This window comes from Mandrillus leucophaeus, unplaced genomic scaffold (genome assembly GCF_000951045.1).
Source record: "Mandrillus leucophaeus isolate KB7577 unplaced genomic scaffold, Mleu.le_1.0 Scaffold163, whole genome shotgun sequence".
NCBI classification, from domain to species: Eukaryota; Metazoa; Chordata; class Mammalia; order Primates; family Cercopithecidae; genus Mandrillus; species Mandrillus leucophaeus.
The window spans coordinates 1395593-1402079 of NW_012101621.1; the positions used below are offsets into that span (position 1 = coordinate 1395593).

A 6487-nucleotide genomic window follows, 5' to 3' on the forward strand; every position below is an offset into this window, starting at 1 on the left:
AAACTCCTGCGCTCAAGCGATCCTCCCCGCTCAGCCTCCCAAAGTGCTGGGATTACAGATGTGAGCCACTGTGCCCAGCCTATGTTATTTTATGTTTAGTTTTTAATTTTTGTGTGTACACATTTAGTTTTATTGTAACAAAGCAACTTGTACACTTTTAACATTTAAAACTGAGCATCATCTTTTCTTTCCAGTGAAACAAAAAGAAAATTTAAAAATAAACAGGAACAAAATTACAATCAAGAATGTCAATTCCAAATAAGATCCTACAGGTTCTGCTGATTCTCCCATTGAGGGGTAGGGCTCAGGTCATCATGAGAAGAGAATTTTAAAAGTGTCATCTTAAACTGCAAGGACATCTGTGAAACATCACAAACAGCCCAAAGGAGAAGCCATGCTGTCAAAATGCCCACTTAACCCGGCCAAACATGTCAAAACCACCCTTTGCTGACCTTCTAAAATCCCATTTTTTAAAAGCTTTTTTTTTTCTTTTTTTAAACGAAAGAAAGTAGACAGATACATGTTGGTAAATGCTAACTGTCCACATTCACATAGAGACACAGTGTACTCTCTGAGCCCAATATATTCAGAAAGTAGGAAAGAAGCTAGACTTCTGTGCACTGCCATGCAGGGCCCTCGCACCCTCCAGCTTCCAGCAGAGCAAAAGGAGCAGGTTTTTCTTTTTTCCCACAGAGCTCAGTGGTGTTGATTCTATACAGTTTTTGCTCACACAGGAAGGGATAAAAGTGAATTTAGAATAGAAAGGGGATAGAGGCTCTTCTCCCTTTGTATTCTGCTCAAGGTATTTCCCCCCAAAAAGTTGAAAACCATGTAGTAGAGAAAAGGGACCACAAGAACAGGGTTACTGAGCACAAGAAGCGGGGTGGGGCAGGGGGAAGACTGCAACTTGCTCCCAGGAACTGGAGAAAATTTCTTTAAAAGGAAGATTGGAAGCCATGAGTGTTCTATTAGTCATCTTCTCCATCCTCCTCTCCTTCTTCATCACCACCATCCTCATCTTCTTCACTTTCATCCTCATCTTCTTCTTCAATATCTTCTAATTCTTCCTCCTGCTCCTCCTCGTCGTCATCTTCTCCTTCTCCATCATCCATATTGGGAACCAAGTAGTACTATAATGGGTTTGGCCAAATATCATCTTTGATGACCTCTCCTAACTCATCAGCACCTTCATCAGAATGGTCAGTAAACCAGGTAGAGAAGCTCTCTGGTGCCTCATGCTGCCTCTTCCTGCTGACTTTATTCTGCATCTGACTTCAATATTTCGTCAAACTTTTTCCAAATTTCCATTTGATTTCAGTGGACTTTGCAGATGGATCACCACTCTCATTCAGATGAAATTCTTTGGAGAGAACTTTGTTTTCAAAGTAAGGATTTTCATCAAAATAAAAATCTGTTCTGTAATCTAATTTAATATTTTCAAATTCTGTCATTTCAACTCTGATCAAATAATGCAGTGCCTCTTTGCCCTCCTCCCCAAGCAGTGCAGACACTTGGAGATGATTGACAAATGTTGTTGCCCCAAAATTTGGGATCTTGACAATCAATTTTGACCTCTTCTGAAAAAATGCTTGGAGGCATTTTTATTATTTCTGTTCTACTTTCAAAATCTCCTCACTGGCTTGTTCATTGAGTCTACTTCTTTTTGTACTTCATCAACATGTTCAATTGCTTCTTGCTGTTCTTTTTCTCCCTTCTCTGGCAAGCCTACAGAGACTGATGTCTCCTCCAGTCTCAGAGCAGGAGGTAGTCTTGATTCCTTCTTTTAAGGTGGGAGTGGCATTTGGGGGCCATGCTGCTAGGGAAGTCTAAGAACCAGACCACAAGTCTCCTCACTTGTCAGGAAGCATGCAGAAAACTGTCTACATCATTCGAAATATCCAAACAATGTTTTCTGGAAGTCCAATAACACCATACAGCTTAAAATAACATTAGGTGTTTCTCTTTTTTTTTTTTTTGAGACATAGTCTCGCTTTGTTGCCAGGCTGGAGTGCAGTGGCACAATCTCTGCTTCACCGCAATCTCTGCTTCCCAAGTTCAAGTGATTCTCCTGCCTCAGCCTCCCGAGTAGCTGGGACTACAGGTGCCCACCACCATGCCCGGCTAATTTTTGTATTTTTAGTAGAGGCAGGGTGTCACCTTGTTGGCCAGGATGGGCTCAATCTCTTGACCTCATGATTCCCCCTGCCTCAGCCTCCCAAAGTGCTAGGATTACAGGCAGGAGCCACTGCACTCGGCCTATTGTTACCTTTTTAATTTTCTTACACTGTAAGAAAATTGTGCAAGCTGTATATCCTCAAACTCATCTATCTTCTCAATAAAGTTGTGTTTCCCATTAGGTACTTGCGTTTTTCCTAGAGATTTTTGTCCTTCAGCCTCTGCCTCAATAAGTCTGCTCTGCAGCTATAATCCTGTAATCAGTGTTACCCAGATCCCATGTTTTCCTTTTCTTTGGTCTACTCTTCTCTGTTTATTCCTAATTTTTTTGGAGCATATCCCCAAGTACATTCATAAGAAAGTGTGCTTGGGAGGTACATTTTGTGTGTTCTTCCATATCTGAAAATGTATTTATTCTATTCTCTGATTTGATTGATAATTTGCCTAAGTATGGAATTGTAGAGTTACAATTCCTCTGCAGAATTGTGAAACCGCATTGCTTTAGAGTCATCTATCATCCAGTTCTATTGTTGAGAAGCCTGATGCCATTTTGAATCTTTGTAAATGATGTTTTCATTCTCCTAGAAAGCTTACAGAATCTTTTTATGTCTCTGTTCTCAATTTTCACAGTGACGTGCTTAGGTATGAGTCATTGTATCCTGCACTGGGGATGGGAGTGGGGTTAATTTGGAGACTCAAATTTTCGGGTACGGGAAATTTACTTCTGTTTCCCTCTCTCCTCTTTTCCTGGAACTCTATTAGTCAAATATTGAATCTATTGGATTGCTGTACTATATTATCTTTTCTTCTGTTTTTCTCATTTGGAAGTAATTTCTTTGACTTTATCTTTTGAACCTAATACTAATTCTTCCAGTCCTGACATTTTATATATTTTCGAGTATTTGTTCTTTTTTGGTTTCCTTTTACAAGTTTTTATTTGTTTGTTTTGAAAACAATAGTTCCCCAAATAACTTAGAATACTAGAGGTTATTAATAACTAGAGGTTATTAATGCTTTTATCCTCTATTCTCTACTTTGTGATGTTTCTTTCACTTTGTGTTTTTAAATTACAATCTTCAAATAATTATGGAGACAGTTGAGTATGTGCGGAGAATGGACCTTGCAAACAAATAAAACCAATTTTGTAGACTTTGACCAATAAATTTCTCTTTAAGGTAAAGATAACTCAATGTTGTTAAAATTATATACACACATACAATTCTAAGCACATGGTAGGGGCTGAATTTATGGTAGGTCCAGTATTTTCTCTTTTATGAATCAATTTCTCAAAAATATTAAAACTGGCCAGTGCAGTGACTCACACCTGTCATCCCAGCACTTTGGGAGGTGAAGGTGGGCGGATCACCTGAGCCCAGGAGTTTGAGACCAACCTGGGTAACAGGAAGATTCTGTCTCTACAAGAAAAAAAGAAAGAGAAGAAAGAAAGGAAGAAAGGAAGAAAGAAAGAAAGGAAGAAAGAAAGGAAGAAAGAAAGAAAGAGAGAGAGATAGAAAGAAGAAAGAAAGAAAGAAAGAAAGACAGGAAAAGAGAGAGAAAGAAAGAAAGAAAGAGTAAGAAAGAAGAAAGAGAAAGAAAGAGGGAAAGAGAGAAAGAGAAAGAAAGAAAGAAGAGAGAGAAAGAAGGAAAGAAAGAAGGAAGGAAGGAAGGAAGAAAGGAAGGAAGGAAAGAAGGAAGGAAGGAAGGAAGGAAGGAAGGAGAAAGAAATGAGCTGGCGTGGTAGTTCATGCCTGTGGTACCAGCTACTTGGGAGGCTGACGTGGGAGGATCACTCGAGCTCAGGAAGTTGAGACTGCAGTGAACTATGATTGTACCACTGCACTCCAGCCTGAATGGCAGAGCGAGACCCTTGTCTTAAATGATGATGATGTTAAAACTTCCAGTATCTACAGTGTGTGTGAGATGTGCCACCAGATGGCGCCATAATTGAAATTGTAACATGGAAGAACTCCAACTCCTTTAATATTTCTGCAGATTTCTGGTGAGGCTTTTGTCCTTGTGATCTGCTCTGCTTTTGGGATGCTCTTTTTGCATGTGAGGTCCCATGTTGACCCCATTCCTGAAACCCAGCTCCTTTCTTAACTGTCTTATTTATACCTGCCCCATTCTGCTACACACACCCCAACTTAGGTAAAGTCTTCAGTAGATTTGGAAGTTAAAGAGTAAATGAGGGTTTATATTTTTGTGTTGAGAAAACTTTTTATTTTAACCAGATTCATTGCCACAGTTCTGGAGGCTGGGAAGTTCAATATCAAGGTGCCAGCAGATTTGGTGTCTGTTGAATGCTCACTCTCTGCTTCAAAGATGGTGCTATCCAGCTGTATCCTCACATGGCGAAGGGGCAAACAATTTCCTTGAAGATTCTTTTCTAAGGGCACTGATGCACTCATGAGGGAAAGCCCTCATGAACTGCTTATCTCCTAAAGGCCCCACCTCTTAATGTTAAATTGGGTATTAGATTCCGACATATAAATTTTGGGGCAACACCAACATTCAGACCTCAGCACTACTAAACAATGGCTATAAAGTATTCAATAGATGATAATTATCACTATAATGAGATTCTTTGACTCCATTTTAGCCCTAAGATCTTTGAATTCTTGACGAGGAAGAGATATAAAATAAAAGAAGTAGAAAGCCTGGTGACTGACTTCTCAATTTTCATTCTCTGCTTATTGATCTAAACCAATCATGACAATCCCTCACAATAGTCAGTAACTGGTTTAGGGATAAGAATTCGTAAGCCAATTTGGGGCAATGAAATGTGGAAAACGCTTAAAAAGAACTTTTACCAAAAAAAAAGTTCCCTTCTAACTAAGGGCTAGGACTATGAAAAACCCATTTGTATGTTGCTAGACACAAAGACTCACGTTGTCTTGGTTACAGCTAACAGTCATTTCAGGACTAATAAGGAAATTCACTTATTACTTAGTCTTCCTCTTTGGATGGATTTCTGAGGGTTTTCTACGTAAATAATTATGTGTCATCTGTAAAATAATTATTTTCTAAATTATATGGTTTTTTTTTTTTTAAATGCTATAGTGAACTGGCTAGATCTATAATGCAATGTTGAATAGAGGTGATAAAAGTGAATGTGTTTACCTTGACTTCAATCTTAAAAGAGCATTAGCTGAGGTTTTTTGTAGATGTCCTTTATCAGATTGAGAAAATACCCTGTCATTCCCTGTTTGATAATTGTTTGTAGAATAAACCAGTGTTCATTTTGACAAATGGGTTTTTTTTTTCAATTTTTAAAAATTGTGGTCAAATACACATAACATTTACCATCTTAACAATTTTTTTTTTTTTTGAGATGGTGTTTCGCTCTTGTTGCCCAGGCTGGAGTGCAATGGCACGATCTTGGCTCACTGCAATCTCCACCTCCAGGGTTCAAGCAATTCTTCTGCCTCAGCCTCCTGCGTAGCTGGGATTACAGGAGCCCTCCACCACGACTGGCTAATTTTTTTGTATTTTTAGTAGAGATGGGGTTTCACCATGTTGGCCAGACTGGTCTCAAACTCCTGATCTCAGGAGATCTGCCTGCCTTGGTCTCCCAAAGTGCTGGGATTACAGGTGTGAGCCACCACACCCAGCCGGTATTAGATACATTTATAGTGTGTAACTATCACCACCATCTATTCCATAACTCTTTTCATCTTAAGAAACTAAAACTGTATACTCATTAAATAGTAACTCCCCATTTCCCCCTTTTCCCAGCTCTTGGCAACCACTATTCTACTTTCTTTAACAAAGGACTTTTTCTGTATCATTTGAAGTGGTCATATGGTTTTTCACTTTTATTCCATTAATAAAGTGGATTATATTGATTCATTTTTATATGTTAAATCAACTTGCATTCTTGAACGAATTCTCTTTTTTCTTTTAAAAGGCAGGGTCTCACTCTATTGCCCAGGCTGGAGTACAGTGGCATGATCATAGCTGACTGTAACCTCAAACTCCTGGGCTGAAGCGATCCTCCTACCTCAGCCTCTCAAGTAGCTAGGACTCTTAAGTGTGCACAACTAGGCCTGGCTAATTTTTAAAAAATTTTTTTTGTAGAAATGGGGCGTTCCAACGTGGCCTATAGGCTGATCTCAGACTCCCAAGCTCAAGTGATCCTCCCGCATAGGCTCCCCAAAGTTTTGGAATTACAGGCATGAGCCACCTGTCTGGCCCCTTGGGTGAACTATATTTGGTTATGCTGTATTATCCCAATAATATATTGCTAGATTTTATTTGCCAATATTTTATTAAGGAGTTTTGCCTCTGTGTTCATGAGGGTTGCATATAATTT

At 39.1% G+C, this 6487-nt stretch overlaps 1 pseudogene; it reads right to left on the minus strand.

Moving 5' to 3' along the window:
- Window positions 1-968: 968 nt before the first annotated feature.
- LOC105536810 overlaps window positions 969-6487 on the minus strand; it is a 15615-nt pseudogene continuing 10096 nt past the window's right edge.